Below are 18,125 nucleotides of genomic sequence, written 5' to 3' on the forward strand. Positions count from 1 at the left end.
AATTTTAGTATTGAAAATCTTTCATATCTCTTGTTTTCTCTTTTAAATGGCGTTCTCAGTCTAGATCAAACTGGGAAATTCTGGAAAGGGGAGCTGAAGATATGGACAAATTGCTGTTGAGAGGGATAATTGCCACAAAATGTTTCGTTGGATTACTATCTAGTTGATATTGGCAGTTTTTTAAAGAGACTCGTCAATATTTGCAGCGTGCCCACCAATTTCAGACAATAAGTTATGAGTTAATTAGGATCCCAGATCAAATTGTAAGGCACACATAAGTGGGGTTGTTTATCTCAATACTCCTCCCTCTAGCAGCCAATATTGAGCTGTTTCATCATCAGCTTGTCAAGCAATTTCTGTTGACCCCATGACCCCATGCTATATCCTCTCTGGAATTGCATCACTTAGCTTTTACGCTTACCAATCTCACTCTTAAGGATTTAGCATTTGTCCCTTTACCAAATTCATTGTTGAGTATTAATTGAACATTGTGATGGCAAAATAGCTTTTGGAAAATGCAGATGTAGACACTACAGTTGCTTATGAAACAGTAATGACTGCTCAAAACAACGGGTTTGAGCTTTTACTGTTCACTTCAAGAGAAACTTAAAATAGAAATATTTTAAAACCAGAATGATAAAAAGAGTTCTATAAATTTTTAAAAATAATTAGAAAGAAACTAATATGCATATGATATAGGATAATAAATTCAACCTATGTGTGTCATTTTAATACAAGCCTGAAAGCTATCACAGACGGATATATCTTGACCACTTCACATTGTGTAAAACAGATGATAGTGAGTTGGCAGCCCATTTTACTTATTTCACTGTTTATTTTGCCTTTGAAGTCATTGGATTTGCTCTCAACAGTGTATATGTCAAACATAGATGTTATAATATAATTAATCCAGATAGTTTTCAGGTATGATGCCTGTTACAAAAAAATCCAACAGCATAGCTTTGCAAGTGAAATATCTGAGAGGGTGGGATGTCAAAGTTATGATCAACTTTTGTAGCTAACTGTTAATTACTAAAACTGGGCTGTAATTTTCACACATTACTACATGACAATGTTTTCAAGGCATTCCATTGGCTGTGAAGTGCAGTTGTAAAAGGCAGCATTTAAATGCACCTTCTTTTTCTGTGCTACAATAGTCCCAGGGTTTATTCATTGTTGTTCTGATGTTTTCCCAGGTTTAAGTTGGACAACTCATTTTCTGCTTCTGTTTATCAGTTGTACTCCAAATGAACCCATTCACTGAAAGCTCCTTTGCTGATATGTTATCTGAGAACAGAAATCAGGAACCCTTGACTTAACGTTGAGATCACTTTTGTAAGTGTCTTAATCAGTAAATCATTTGCAGGTCAGATCCTTTGCTACACCTCTTGAATTCCAAAACAAAGGTAACATTTCTTGCACATTTTCCGTTCATCCATTTCATTATATTATGACTGTTTCCATTTTGCGCACTAATCCACTTTCCAACAGCCCACTCATCACCATAGTTGATGCGTATTCAAAATGGCTGTTGCAGTGCTATAGTGCAAAAAACATGCTTTCACCTGCAGCTCAGTGAAAGAAAGAACTGAACACATTTCACACCACAAAGTAAGTAACGTGCAATGATGTACTCTGGAAGTCAATGTTGTATTTGCATCAATTTGCATAGGGAATGCCCCTTAAAGAAGAAATGAAGAAGTGACTAGATAATCTGCTTTAATGATGGCCTCTTAAGCTTGACCAACAACTCAACAAGACCATGGCTGATCTTCTACCTCAAGCATCATTTTCTTTCTCTATCCCCAAATCTCAGTTGCATTAACATTTAGAAATCTTATCAATCTTTGTTTTGAACGAAATCAATGACTGAGCCTCCACAGGGAAACATCCTTGCTCCATTTACCCTGTTGAGCCCTCAAAGAATTACTTTATGTTTCACTGAGGTCACCCCTCATCCTCTTAAACGCGAGAGAATAAAGGCCTAATCTTCTCAGTCTCTCCTCAGCTGACGGAACGGCCAACCAAGGAACCAGTCCGGTGAACCTTCACTGCACTACGGCAGATATATTGTATTTTAGGAATGGAGAACAAAATTGTTCACAATACTCCACGTGTGGTTTCACCAAAACCCTGTATTATCATAGCATGTCATCTTTACTCTTACACTTAGAACATCTAGCAATAAAGGCAAACATTCTTAGTTTAGGGACACTCAGGTCCCTTTGAACATCAACATTTCCCAATCACTCACTGTTTAAAAGATACTCAGCATTTCAGATTTCTTTTCCACCTAAGTGCATGACCTCATGTTTCCATTTTGTTCTGCTCTGTTATTGCCCAATTCACTCAGACAGTCTGTAGCTCCTTGAAGCCACATTGCATCCTCATCACTTCTCATAATCGACTTGCTTTTGTGCCATCAGCAAACTTGGAAGTATTACATTTGGTCCTCTCAACCAAATTGTTGATACAAATTGTGAATAGTGTAGGCCCAAGTACTGGTTGTGTGGTATCCTGCTATATAAACAGCCTTCCCATCTGAGAAGAACTCACTTATTTTGTTTTTTAACTGCTAAAATGTTTATAATCCACATTAGCATATTACCCCCAATTTTGTGTGTTCTATTCTTGTTCACGAGCATCCAGTGTGGGTCCTTGTCAAAAGCCTTCTGAACATCCAAATACATTACATCCACGGATCCACCCTCACAAACTCTACAAGATACATCCTCAAAGAAGTCCAGTAAGTTAGCCAAACTTGATTTCCTGTTCATAAATCCAAGCTGAATCTGCTCAATCATTTTATTATTTGCTGTGTCTTGACATCACATTCTTTATTATAGATTTCAGCTTTTTCCCAACTACTGATGTCAGGTTTGTAGGTTAGTAGTTCCCTCTTTTCTCTCTCCCTCCTTTCTTAAATGGGGGTCACATTTACTTCCCTCCAATCTGTGGGAAGCATTTCATAATCTATGGAATTTTGGAAAATGATAACTAGAGCACCCACTATCTCTATAGCAATTCTTTCAAAACTCTGTGAAGTAGGTTATTAGATCTTCATTTATTGTTTTCTAGTGCTTCTTTCCTTTATGTCCTTGCTTACAGGGGATCCTTGTTTTTCTATTTGTCTAATTCCTCTGCCATTTCTTTATTTCCCATTATAAATTCTTCTGTCTATGACCACAAGGGACCTACCTCTTCTTCAAGAACAGTCTCTAGGGGTGAAAGATGAATTGGTTCCACACTAGTTTTGAAAAGGAAAGATGCCAGTGCATGAATTTTTTCAACGTGGGGTGGCCTTTTCATACCAGCTAACATACAACTTGACAGAATGAGGTCATAGTCCACTGACAAGGAGGTCCAACATAACTGAACATCAGGCTCTGCTGCGCAGAGTTAGCGCACACACACACACATTTGCCCATACACTCTACCTCAGTCCCTGTCTCTCAAAGCTACCTCCACCCAGATTTCCTCCCAGATTCAATCTCCCCTTAGCTCTGTCCTCCTAACCCAGGTGTCTGCCTTAGTCTTTCCCCTCTCTCTCAGCTCCCTCACCCTGCACCCACCCCTTTTCTGTTTGGTCCCTCTGCCTTCATTTCCCTCTCCATTTCCCCGCTCTCCTCCCTTCCTCTCCCACCCAAAGACTGCATCCCCGCCCCGCCTGTCACCTCTCTCCATCTGCCAGCTGCTTGCAATCTTCCAGGGGAGATGGTGTCCCAGGCCACTGTGGCCATTCACCCTCTTTGTGGCTGCCTGCAATTGGTCACTGTCCTCCCTTGATCGCACTCAGCAGTCACATTGCTTACAGCTTGCAGCCCAGCCCCAAACTCTCTAAAAAATCCTCAGGAGAATGAATCTCCAACCAGCTGCCCTGTGCTGCCTAGTGGCGGCAGATTGTGTCTCCACATTTCTCCCTACTTGTCTTTTCCTTTTTACATATCTATTGAAATTGGTATTTGTATCAGTTTATTGTTGTCAGATGTACTGGGATACAGTGAAAAGCTTTTTGTTTTGTGTGCCATCCAGAGAGATTATTCCATACATAATTACATCGAGGTTGTAAAAAGAAACCAGAATGCAAAAATAGTGTTGCAGTTACAGAGAAAGTGCAGTGCCGGCAGACAAATAAAATGCAAGGGCCACGACGAGGTAGATTGGGAGATCAAGAGTTCAAGAGTTCATGTTTTAGTGTATGAGAGGTCCGTTCAAGAGTCCGATAGCAGTGGGATAGAAGCTGTCCTTGAGTCTGGTGGTTTGTGCTCTCAGGCTTTTTAAACCTGGTGCCTGGTGGGAGAGGGGAGAAGAGAGAATGACCTGGGTGGGAGGGTCCTTGATCCTTACGTCATTGACTTTTAAATTCTTACATTTGTTTTTATCTTTCTCGCTAGTTTTCTCTCATATTTTACTTTCCCTTTCTTTATCAATTTCTTGCTCAACCTTTGTTGAATTCTAAAACATTCCCACTCCTCAGTCTGAATACTTCTCCTGACAACTTTAAAAGCCTTTTGCTTGGATTTTATACTGTCTTTCATTTCCCCTGTGATTGATTTCTTTGAACTCTTTTCTTAGTGCCTGTTCTATATTTGCTACAAATCATTATTTCTTTAAAAGTTAGCCAGTGACTTTTCACCATCATACCCTGAACCTAGTTTCCTAACCTACCCCAGTCACCCTGCCCCCCTCATACATTCATTCTTTCCTTTGTTTAGATTGAAAACCCTGTTTGCAGGCTAAGCTGCATCACTGTCAAACTTATATACAATTCTTTACATCATGGTTGCTCTTTCCTACACATCCCTTTACAGCAAAGATATTAATTAACACTACCAGAGCTAAAGTAACCTGTACCCTGTTGGTTCTTTAAAATACTGATCTAGAAATCCACCTTGTAAATAATTAGGGAACTTATTCTCAGGAGTGTTAGAATTAATTTGATTTGCTCAGTCTGTATGTAGATTAGATCCCTCAGATTATTGTAATACAGGCCATCCCTGGTTAACAAACGGGTCCCATTTTCACAGATGTCCACAAGTCGATTTTGTCCATTAGTCAGAAAATACACAAAAAAGCCTTGTATTGTAATAAATCCACAGTATTGTAATAAATGACAAAAAAACATACAAGACTGATAAGAAAGAACAATTATTAAAAGTGGAGAGAGAGAGGAACTGGGTTCTGCCATTCATAGGACTGAACGTATGAATGTACATCAGACTATTGAATTTAATAATATCGGAGCTCATTCACATGTACAGGTGTCCATAAGTCAGGTGTTTGTAACCCAGGGGCTGCCTGTACCCCTGTTACATGCCTCTCTGATTTCCTTACTTATGCCAAAACCAACATCACTACTGCAATTCAGAGGCCTATAAACAACTCCCACCAATGTTTCCAGCCCCCTACCGCCTCTTGGCTCCACCCAAACTGATTCTAAATCTACGCCATAATCTGCCAATCTGAGATCCTTTCTAACCACTGCACTGATGTCATCCTTATTTACAGCATTGTTTTATCTTGTTTAGCTTTTTTGCCTGTCCTTCCTAAGTGTTGAGTACCCTGGAATATCCCTGGCTTTGGTCACTCTGCAGCCATATTTCTGTAACAGCATCCTATCATTAATGAATGAGAAGTAATGTCAAAGTTAAATCAAAGATTCTCATTGAACTTGGCTCAACAGGAAAACACAAGGAAATGTGCTGAAGGCAGCGTGAAGGCAGAGTCAGTGATGATGGTGAAATCTCAACAAAGCTTTCAGAGAAGAATCTCTTGCAGATTTTAATGGTTGAGATAACCAAGAACAGTTCAGTTATGCAACTGCCAGTACTCGGCAATAGTGGTTTTATCTCCAGGACCATTTTGGTCTCTTGGCAGCCTGTTCATTTCTGAAAGCTCTATGACCCGTTTTCTAACTTGTACCCATTCTAGTTCATCCATTATCACTAACTTTGTCACACTGATTTGCAGTCACACTCTGACTCTGTTTATCAATCATATCTTCCTTTTCTGAAAAGGGGTGCCTGCCTGAATCATTAACTTGCCTGGTCACTTCACGGACATGATCAGACCTGCTGCCCATTTCCTGCATTTTCTCTTTTGTTTCACTTCCTCCCATGTATTGGAGGAAATCTTGAAAGCAAAATTGATATATTTCTGGAATTGAAAGGAGCTGCAGAATTTTGAATCTCTTACATTATGAATGTGATGTAATTATGCATCCAGGTTAATTTTAATACCATAATTGTAAATCTAAAATATAGAAAAAAATAAGTGTCAATTGAATTTTCACAAAAATAACCTCAACAAATTTACCATGTGGATTCTGTTTGCAGAAATATGCAGCAAAATTAATTAATCAGGTCACAATAAATCAACAGGTTGCAAAATACTATCCTAACCGGCTCTCAACTAATTCATGTTGTCACCCACCACTCTTTGCCTCATAAATGTCATCAATTCCATTGAACTCTTCATCTTTTGCTGGATGCAAGCGGCTAAAGTGAATTATATTGACAAATGCAAAGATTAATCGCAATGCCCTATTGACCTGTGCCCATATGACCCAGCACAGGTAGATACAAGAGTTGTGTTTCCAGCTCATTCAGAAGCATCCAACTTTCTGAATGGCAAGCATCTGTTGAAGATGGCTGAAAATGTGCCAAGGCTTGTCAACAGTGCCTGCAACGTTGCTGAAAGTCACACAAGTTTTCTGAAAAAAAAGAGGGAAATTTGTGAAAAGTCATTGCTATTGTTTTCACCTCAAATCATGTGCAAAAAGTTTACTTGTGTTTTCTGATGGGAGCTGACTGTAAAGCTTACTGGGAGCTCACTTAAAGTGTATTTTTCATGGCTGTCACAGTATAACAATATAAAAGGCAGCTGTGGAGGTGAGAAAACTAAAGATAGGTTTGTATGGGGAAAGGTGGAAGAGTGAAATGCCACTCATCTGTGAGAGTTAGCTTGTCCCAGGCAACGTCTGGCCTTACTCAACCGCCCCCCCCCCCCATACCATGTGTAACCCCAAGCCACTGTGAGTTACAAACTCAACATGAGGCCAGTGATCACTGGAATGCATGATGTAGAGATGTCATGAGGTACCACAGTGAGGCCTGTGGACAAAAATGAGTCTGCCAGAGGCCATGGGCAAAATACCAGGAGCCTATCAGCGTCTTTTAATTCACATCTCTTGTTCACTTTCTCCGGGGTTTGAACCTTGATTTACCGTGAATAAAGGATGCACTCTATTGTACCTTTAACAGCCAATTTCTTTGTCACATGTGTAAATGGAGCTGCTCACTGGATGCTATCAATTGTTGTATGAATGGTACCCAGCAAATGGAAGGAGATGATCATGTGGTCATTGATTCACAAGCCTTGAGGAGAAAGAGAACTCACCACTGAGTCCACAGCCAGCAATGGCACTGAAATCATTGAAAGGGACAATACACTCAGATCTAATTCTCCTTTTCATACCCTACTTCTTCCTTATCTATTACAGTGTGTTAGGATAAAAGGCCAAACTTACTGATAATGGAGTTTAGCAAGAGAGGACAAGTGGGGATTTGGCATTTTAAATATATCAATGAAACTGGAAAGCTCTAATTTAACCTGCCCTGCAGTTTTACATCGACAGCTGGGCTTCCTGGGATGCAGGAAACTCGACAGCTACACCAGGGTGAGGATTGTTTTGAAGAGGTAAATGCCTTTAATCCACATGGATCAGGAACAGAACTCTTTCCTCTGTCCCAAAACCACCCTCAAACAGACACCACAGTCACCAACCACACTGGGAGTTGAAGACCACTATGGAATCAACATTGACCTCACTGGGGTCAGGGATCAGATTTCCCTTCCTCTGGGTCAGAATTCCCACAATCTGCTCTGGTTTCCCTCCCCTGCAGCAACCTCCCAATTTCCTCCCCTCACCTTCCCAGCAATCTGATTGGAAGTCATGCTTGTCAAAAGGATAGCATCTGAATGGGGAAACTGACAGTACCAAAAGACACACACAGTGGAGTAAATTATAAGAAAAAACTTATGCTTACATAAGTTTACAGATGACATCGTTGCCAATGGTGGATTAGTTACAGTCAGGATGCTCAAAGGCCAGAATTGCAGGAGCGAGATATCGAGGTGTCTTGATGGGTTGTTGCTGGTGATTACAAACAGCCATCTACAGTTTCAGACAGATGCTAAGTGTAGGGTTGTGGTTGCTGGCTTAGGAGTGAAGCTGCTGACAGAGATTGTCTACATTCCATGTCAAAAGCTTTAGTCCTCCTGATGTTTAGTTGGAAATATCTCATCAATCAATGCTGAATATCAGATAAGCTGTCAAACAATTTAAAATTATGTGAGGTTGTGGTGAGATAATAGTTGTCAGTGAACATAAAGACACCAATGTTGTTCTCTCAGATGACATTACCAAGAGCTAATTGTAGATGAGGGGGGCAGAGAGCAATCACTGGAGAACACAAAAGATAAGAATGTGGCTGTGAGATGAGAAACCACAAAAGGTGATTCTCTGGTTATACTGGACAGATAAGAATGGAGTCCGGTGAGTCTGTGTCCACCCAGATGGATGACAGAGGAGAGACATTGCTGGAAGAGGAAGATGTGGTTAACTGAATCAAAGATACGAACAGAAAGATGCCAAAACTCTAAAGCCCCAAGGGAAACCCCAACTTCAGGGTTTCTGGCCCAAAACTCAACCTTCCTTATGTGACCTGGCCCAGTAAATATTCAGTCAAAATGTATCATCTAAGACCATTTTCTGTACTATTCATTTTCAGATTCGAAAAATGATGAAAAGCATGGAGTGAAGTTCATGATGAGTAATACAGATACTGAAATTAAGTTCACCCACTGACGATCTTAAAACAGGTCGCATCTGAAACCAATGAGAATGTCACATCCAATTGGTGAGATTTGACACGTCTGGATCTGACACCACATGTAGATTTGGAGCATATGCCTAACAGCTAAAAGAATGCCGCAATATGATAGAAAAGCTGCATGTATCTATAGAATTAAGACACTCCCTGAATATTTCTGTGAAGCAGGGAGAGAAGAGGGCAGGGAGGAGACTCGTATTTGGAGACTAAGGGAACTGAGGGACTGAAATTAGCCAAGCAAGAGTAAAGTCAGTAGGTGAGGAAAACAATTATAGCACAGGAAGAAAAAAATAACATCAAATAAAATAGGTAATGAGGCCAAGGGAAAAAAGGAATTGCAAACTCAGCTTGGTGACAAATAATACATGCATTCCCCATTTATGGTGAAAGTGGGAGGGTTTGACTGTAGGACTTTAGCAGAGCACAAAGTTCCTTTGCCAAGCCAGCTTTACATCAGAGAAAACACCAAGTAATACTCAAGCAATTTCTTGGTAACAGAATATATGAACAAAGATTTGGGATTATTTCTAAAAGCAACCACATTTTAACCGTAATTGCTCTGTTTACTTCAATCATAACAGTATATATTGGAATGTGCAGCATTGCAAATCCCCTTTGCTGTTTCACTCCCAAAAGTGGCTCTTACATTTGCTTTCCATTACATTCATTGCTTTGCCGTAGCTTTGTGCCTTACTGCAAACAACACCTTAGAACAAAATCATCATCCAACAACTGCTCACAGGAAATGTGATATGGTACAATTCTGAAGAAGTTGTTATCTTGACTCAGCTCCATTTATGATATTGATTTACATATTTTCAACATACACAACACACCATCACCTGACACAAGGGCAGAGCATTGGGCTAACTGAACAACCTTTACAGTAAATTTAATGTTTACCAGCAAACAGGAGAAACTTACATTGCAATAGTTACCTTACCTTCACAGTCTAACCTATTTCAGTGTGGTTTCAGAAAGGATTCTTTGCAGCTTCTTGACTTTGCTGTCAATGTGTGCACTCACAGACACTGGTATTAACCAAAATGAACAACAAGCAATTGTTTGACAGGACTTGAAAATCCAGTTCTCTCACATTGCTTCTACCTCCCTTTATTTGCTTACCATTCCAGCAGGGTATCCAATTACACAGTGCAAGAAACATGCAACACAATGCCAGTCAGCCAAACTTTTAACATACCAGCACCTGGATCTGCCCGTGCTTGCCTGCTTGTCTCCACAATCCCATCAACTTGAACCGAATTACCTTTACCCCTGCACCTTTATAGAGAGACTAACGCAGAGATAACTCACGAAACACCAAAGACTCTCCAAACAGACGTATTTCAAGGACATCTCATATAGGCCTCGCAAGGGTCCACCTCAATCAACTCCTCCCAGTGGCGGAAGAGCTGCTCCCTAAATCACAGTGTGGATTCTATCCATCCACAGTCACAATGGATGTGCGCTTCACTGCATGACAGCTCTGAGAGAGACTCAAGAGACCAGAATCCTAGGATGGAAATGTCAAACACTAGAGGCAAAGATTTAAGATGAGAGAGAGAAAGCTTAAAGGGGATTTGCAAGGCAAGTTTTTTTTTCCACACAGACAGTGGAGGGAGCATGTTGCCAGAGGAGGTGGTGGAAGCAGATATGATAGCAATGTTTAAGAGGAATTTAGTCACATGAACAGGGAGGGAATGGAGGGATACAGACCATGTGCAGGCAGGTGGGATTAGTTTTAATTGACATCGTCGGCACAGACACTATGGGACAAAGGGCCTGTTCCTGTGCTGTACTGTTCTATGTTCTAAATATACATGAGGTCTTTTTGACCTCATAAAAGCCTTTGAATCCATCAATCAAGGATGAAGTCCTTGTCAAGTGTGTATGCTTCTGAAATTCATCTCTATCCTATATGTTACATTTTAACCAACAGGTCCACAAAAGATTCAATCTCAGTGCAGATCAGTGTAAAGCAAAGCTGCATTAAGTCCAATTTTTTTCTTAATCTGTTGTGCCACATTGCTTTCCTCCACTGTAGCTCACCTCTAACAACCTTTCTGCTGGCTTGTCAGAAATTCAGAGCTAATTCCCTAATGCGCTTCCTAGTTAAATGTAGAGCTAAGGAAGTCAAGGTAAAGCTGAATACAGCGAGAAAATAGTTATCTCTCAACCCTTGATCACCAGCATTAGAATTAGACATAAAAGGATTAAAAACTTATGTTGTACCTTTCATGCCCTGAGGTCATGCAGAATACTTCAAAATCAAGTACTTTTAATATAAAATGGAAAAATGTAATGTTATCTAGTCTGGTGTACTTTACAGGAAAGGAAAGTATTTATTTAATGGTGAGAGATTGGATAGTGTTGATATTCAAAGAGACCTTGGTGAGATTACGCACAAGATGCTGAAGTCCAACATGCACGTGATGCAAGAAATTAAGAGGGTAAATGAGTTATTAAAAGAGAATATTAATATAAAAGGAAGTCTTATTGTAAAGACTCAGTGAGACAACGCCAAGGGTAATGTAGAGAAAAAAATAAACTACTGGAGGAATGCTGTGGGTCAAGCAACATCTGTGGAGGCAAAGGGATGGCAAAGACCCCACAACAGGACTGAGAGTGTAGAGGAAAGATAGCCAGTATGTAGAAGTAAGAAGGAGAAGAGGGAGGGGTGAGACAGAGGCTGGTAGGTGACTGGTGGAACCAGATAAAGGAGGGATGACAGGCAGATGGAACCAGATGGGAGAGGATGATGGCTCTAGGTAACAAGGTGGTGGGGGGGGGGGGTGGAGGGTGGTGCAGGAGGGATGGAAAAGGTAAGAGAACCTGGGTGGACTGGTGGCAGTGGGAAAGGAATATACGGGTGTGGGCTACCTGAAATTGGAAAATTCACTGTTCATACAACTGGGTTGTAGGCTTTCCCAAGTGGAACATGAGGTGTTGTTCTTTTGGTTTGCATTTGACCTCATCATTACCAGCTTGGGTAATGTGTACAGCTTTGGTTTCCTTACTGAAGAATGGATGTACTTGTGAAAGAGGGAGTGCAGAGAAGATTCGGTAGACTGTTTCCAGGGATGGCAGATTTGCTATATGAGGAAAGATTGGGTAGGTTGGGACTGTATTGTCTAGAGTTCTTCTAATGAGAGGAAATCTCATCAAAATGTTTGAGATTCTTAAAGGTGTTGATAGGCCAGAAGCAAGAAGGATGCTACCCCACTGAGGGGTCTAGGTCCTGGGTGTACTGTTTCAGAATAAGTGGTAGGTCATTTGGACTGAGATGAGAGTAATTTCTTCACCCAGAAGCTTTGGAGGTCACTTGTTGTATTCATTTGAAACAGGGATCAATAGATCTCTGGACATTAAGAGAATTAAGGGACATGGGGACAGTGCTGGAAAATGACACTGAGATAAAGGATCTTAGTGAATAATAGAGCAGTCTTGAAGTGCCAGATGGCCCACTCTGGTTCCTATTGCTTGTGTTTTTATGTTCTTAGTCATTGCTGTAATCTAGCAATGATACCAGCTCTAGATTATTTTAAACTACATGGCTTGACAAACATGCTGCCTGCTTATATCCATGCAGAAGGAGGCTGTAGAGAAGTTGGTTGGCTCCAATTACAGGCTTGAAAGAAAATACTTGACAGACGTCACTTAGTGCAGTGGCCCTCCTGGCTGAGATGAATTACTCTGCTTGTTCTTGAAGGATGTTTTGACATTTTGGCCTAAGGGTATGTGCCAAGAACTCTGTGGGTCCCTTCCTTTCTTTCCTCAGGCTGTGGATTGGAGTTAATGCTGATGTGGAGGTGGGCCTCAAAGCTGACTGGGGACCAGTCCAGCACCTGCTCCCAGTGACGGCTCTTGCAGCAGCCTTGATGGTGACGGCTTTTCAAGTATCCGGACATGAGGTGCGAAAAACCACGTAACCGTATGTGAAGTCTTCTGAGGCAAATGCACCATGGCTGCAAAGCATTTTTTGTGAAGTAGATCTTGCCCAAAATATGTGGTTTTAAAGCTGAAGAAATCATTGCCCTGCAATGGTGGACCCATTGATGTCACCACTGCCTGATCAAGTTGTTCAAGGAGACGGGAAAGGGACACCTTTATGGCTCTTCTCTGTAGTCCCTCTTCCCACTCCCACAAGCGAAGGAACAAACACCAATCATGCACATCTGCTCACGTTTCTGAGAACATATGTGAATGGTGCAGATAAGAGCATAAACATTCAAGACATCTGTCACACCAATAAAAGAAATATTAGGGTGAAGCTGAAGGCAGACAATGATGGAAGTATCACCCTCCCCCCTTCATGATTTTTTGATTGGCACAAGCTGTGGATATGTGGTATACCTGGGACAATCCAGAGTGTGCTGAACCTGCAGCAAACACTGGCATGAATCAGCCTCCTGTAAAAGCCGTAGTCAGCTGAAACTGCAGGAGGGAGGGCCACCAAACACGTGACTGCTAGGAGGCCAAATGCTGCAATGTGTGTGGAGAGGCTGGACAAATCCTGCCCAATGACAAGGCACAAGGTATTGAACGTCAGACAGTGTCTGAAAAACAAGCACCGTGACCTTGCTTGACTGGTGGTGATAAGGGCTTCCCTCCTGTCAGATCCTTCATACACAATCCACGTCTCAATACCAGCACACACTGCTCTTGTGGCAGATGCAGTGGGAATGAAACATTCATCCATCTCCTTGCCAAGAAGTTCTGGAATAGGGTGCAATGGTCTTTGTCAAATTTCATTCCAAACAGTTGCATAACACAGGATTTTGTGCTCCACAGGGCTTTCCCACAGACACATAAAGAGACAAACATTAACTGCTGCTGGAAGATTATCAACTTTGGTCTGTCTGATACCTGCTGCTCCTGAGCAAGGAGTTGTACCAAACTGAATGCTACATACTCAAGGTCAAGGTTTATGTGCTAAGGGACATAATAAAGTGTGGTGCAGTCACCACAAAGTGTCTATGGAGAATGGCAACAACTTAAGGTCCTCCCACCATTGTACACTGAGTGCCTGGAACCCATGTAAAACATCTTGGACTTATTGCTCATCGAATGTCCGTCACGTAAAAATTGTTATTGTGCTTTTGTAACATAGCTCTTGTAGGCAAGTGGAATGGTATATTTATTGCAAATGGGGACCTGAGAACTTTCCATATTACTTATTACAAGTTTTGTGATTAAAGTATTTGTTTGTAATGAAAATAGGCCAGTTACACTTCATATGTGCTGGATTTCTGAGACCTGAGGAATTTTAGTAAAATTCTATACTGGCTGGTATATTTCATTCCAATGGGGACTTTTGGTTGAGAATGCAAAAGAAGGGGTTGGAGTTTTAGGGGGGGGTGGGGTTTGTTACTATTGTGCAGCGTGTTGGTGAGGCCACTCCTGGAATACCTAAAAAATGATATTGTAGCATTGGAGGCAGTCCAAAGGCAATTGACCAGGCTAATTCCTGGGATGAGAGGGTTGTTCCATCAAGAGAGGCTAAATAGGTTGGGTCTGGTTTCCTTGGAGTTTAGAAGAATGAGGGGTGATCTTATTCAAATAGCAAGGTTCTAAGGGGACTTGATAGGTTAGGCAGCAAGATGTTTTCACTGGTGGGAGAGTCATGAAGGGCAGGTCATTGAGAATTGATGTGCATTGAAGTTTCTTCCCTCCAAGGGTAGTGAATCTCTGGGATTCTCTGTCCCAGAGGTGATGGAGGCCAGATCATTAGAAGTAGTTAAGGTGGAGATAGATAAATATGTGAAGGATCGAGGAATTGAGGGTCATGGAGAACAGGCACAGAAGAGGATTTGAGGCCAGGAAAAATCAACCATGATCATGTTGCATGGTGGGGCAGGCTTGAGGGGCCAGCTGGCCAACTTCTGCTCCTGTTTTCTTGTGTTTTTGTATACGTCTCATTGTCTTCCTCATGCAGTATACTCACCCTTTGGAGGTATATAGATCAAGAAGTATCATGTTTAAATGGGGTTTAAAATGACACTGGAATCAAGGTACTTGAACTGGAACATTTGGGAAACCTGTCATTTTCAATATCGAATATTACTAATATTGCTAATGAAAAATAGATCAGTTGTGAGATTTTGTTGAGTGCCAATGGCTGCTATTTGCCAATATAACTACACTTTAAAGCTACAAACGATGCAAAGATGCTGTGTGATTGACTGAGAATCTGAAAACAATTAATAAATAAATGTTAGTTCTCTGAGGGAAATTCTTTGATTAAAAGTTTTCCGGTAGACAGTTAGCATTTATTGACTGTACTCCAAAAAAGCAGTATTATAACAGTAAAGATTACAAAAATACAGATAGACAAATGATCAGAGAAAAACTACCTATGGAGATAATTAAAACCACATGATCAGTATTCACATAGCAGTTGATAATGTATGTTGGAGTATAAATGAGATACTGTGGTTATAATGGTGACTCATTAGCCAGGGTTCAGCTGCAACAACAGGATTTGATGGCAGCAGTGCTGTACCTTTAAATAGGGCCAATATTGTTACTGAAAATTAAAACCACCCTGGCAGCAACCAACAACACCTAAATATAGCAACCTTTCTTCGCAGAGTGTAAATGTTACAAGACATGCTTATCACTCTGCCTCTACTTCCTGTCAGTTAGACCACTAACTGCACTCATGCAGCACTTGAAGGGCTGTTTTTACAGTTTCTGAATCCTCACACAAAATAAATTGTAGATTTTTGATCATGCAGACTTATAGATAATAAAATATTTTTATCAGCAAATATTGCCTAATATTAACCATCTTTGCACAACTGTACAAAAATATAAATTTACAACTTTATTCAACTATAGCTTCAGCAAATAGTCCTTTGCTTATGAATATATGTGTACCCTTTCAACAGGTGGAGATATGCTCAGGTGCTGAAAACCATTTTAAGTCAGTTTGAGATTTAAGTGCCTTTCAACAATTTGTGAAACGTTATTTTCCTTCTGGACTTCCTTGTGAACTATAACCAAGGCAACTAGAAACAACAAAGTTGGTGAATAAGTCACAGAGGCTGCTCCTTCACTCATTATACGCATTTGAATGATCAGTATGTTCTATACAATTAAAGCCAAGGACCTCAATGACTCGGCTACATTACATCTTCTGTGGATTCAGTACTTCTCCACTGAGTTTAACTAATGTATAGAAGTATTGGAACCTAAGAGACATATGGAAAAGCTTTTTGTGTGTGAAAACTGTTTTCCGTTATAAAAACACTGCTAAAATGCAGTTAAAGAATGCAACAACATTTAATCCTTTTGTTTTCCAATAAGGAGTTAAAATTATAAGGAAGTAGTAGAAATACACAAACTCTTCCATTGAAAAGGTTCCAATATTGTGCCAAAAATGCTCTCTGCTCCAGTGAATATGTCTGGTAGCAGTAATGGCTGTGTGACATACCAGTCAACTGAAAAAGGACAAATTATTCTGAAGAATGTGGCAGTGTGTACTAATTCATGAACAGAGGAGTACAGATAAAATCCATTATTTCTATTAGATGATAGATTGATATATTGAAGAGTGAGGTATTTTACATATGCTGAAAATACTTCTTTTACGAAGGCAAGAATATAGTCATTTCTGGTCAGTTTGGAACCAAGCCCTAGCATAAATCCATTTGTTTGGGAGGTACAGTATGAGTGAGGATCAAACATACGTTTTCCATTATTAATATGTCTATCACATCTAGATGGACACAATGCTTGCAGTACTGTGGAGTGCCATCCATTTGCTGATGCTATGGCGACCCACCTTCGACGCAAGCGAACCGGCTCCGAAGTCGGCACGTGTGTCGGCAGACAGGCCAGCCACAAAATGGCGCTGGGCCTTCTTCTTCAACAGCGAGGGGAGGAAGCCCACGCGTGGGAAGAGGTTCAGTTGGCGCACGTCTGACGTCATCGCCGCGCGTCGTGCACGGGAACTTAACTGCTTAAAAGCCAGCGCGGCAAGATTCGAATAAACCAGTCTTGAGTTCAACCCACCGACTACGTGTCGTTATTCCTAGCTCAGTGCGTAGCCCATCGCTACAATGCCATCTTTTCATTCAGGCACTAGAATAAGGCCCTGTCTGCCCTCCCAGGTAGATGTAAAAGTTCCCATGGCATTATTTGGAAAACTTGCAGGAAGTTATCTTTGGTGCTCTGGCCAGTATTTATTCCTCAATCAACATCACTAAAGACAAAATATTTGGTTGTTAACTCATTAATATTTGTGGGAGCTTACTGTGCACAAATTTACTGCTGCACTTCTTACTTCACAGAAGTGACTACACTGCAACAGTACTTCATTGGCTGCCAAATAAGTTGGAATAACTTTAGGTAATTAAAAACACTTTGCATAAATGAAAGTTATTCCTATTTCTTTTCATGCATTTTTCATTGCCGTTATTAATCTAATACATTTTGTATAACTGTGATTCATAAACCACCTTTATTAGCAACATAAAGGAGGATTAAATGCTAGGTATAGGCATTCTGTAAATGATAACATTTCTCATCACATTGAAGGATCAAAGTTTTACTAATATCACAAGATTACAAGACAAGGGAGCAGAAGAAGGCCATTTGGCCCATCTAGTCTGCTCCAAGGAAAAGGGAAAAATGCGAAATGAGAAATGGGGGGGAGAAAGAAAACAAAAACTATTCTAATCCCAATTTCCAGCCTTATCCCCATATCCCTTGATACCCCAACTATTTAGATATCTATCTATCTCTTCCTTAAATGCCCCCAATGATCTGGCCTCCACTGCTGTACCTGGCAAGGAATTCCACAAATTAACCACCCTCTGGCTAAAGAAATTTCTCCCCATCTCTGTTTTGAAACTGTACCCTCTAATTCTAAGATTGTGCCCTCTGGTCCTGAACTCACCCACCAAGGGAAACAGCCTAGCCACATCTACTCTGTCCAGTCCTTTCAACATTTTAACTGTCTCTATGAGGTCCCCTCTCATTCTTCTGTACTCCAGTGAGTACAGTCCAAGAGCCGACAAACGCTCATCATACGTAAGCCCTTTCATTCTGGGAATCATTCTCATAAATCTCCTCTGAAACCTCTCCAACATCAACACATCCTTCCTAAGATATGGGGCCCAAAACTGCGCACAGTATTCCAAATGAGGCCTCACTAGTGCCCCGTAGAGCCTCATCAATACTTCCTCACTTTTATACACTATACCTCTCGAAATGAATGCCAACATA

General features: G+C 40.8%; 1 protein-coding gene across 4 annotated transcripts in view; it reads right to left on the reverse strand.

Moving 5' to 3' along the window:
* The window catches only part of LOC127576198 (ETS-related transcription factor Elf-1-like), a 109,472-nt gene that overhangs the window by 78,266 nt on the left and 13,081 nt on the right, over window positions 1-18,125 (reverse strand). Inside the window, exon 1 of one of the 4 annotated variants that reach the window (XM_052026607.1) lies at window positions 9,838-9,936. The exons of the other annotated variants lie outside the window; for them this stretch is intronic. The gene's annotated coding sequence lies outside the window, so the exon portion shown is untranslated. Of the gene's footprint in view, window positions 1-9,837; window positions 9,937-18,125 lie in introns of those variants that run through there. 4 annotated transcript variants of the gene reach the window in all.

Source organism: Pristis pectinata, chromosome 11, assembly GCF_009764475.1.
Source record: "Pristis pectinata isolate sPriPec2 chromosome 11, sPriPec2.1.pri, whole genome shotgun sequence".
NCBI lineage: Eukaryota > Metazoa > Chordata > Chondrichthyes > Rhinopristiformes > Pristidae > Pristis > Pristis pectinata.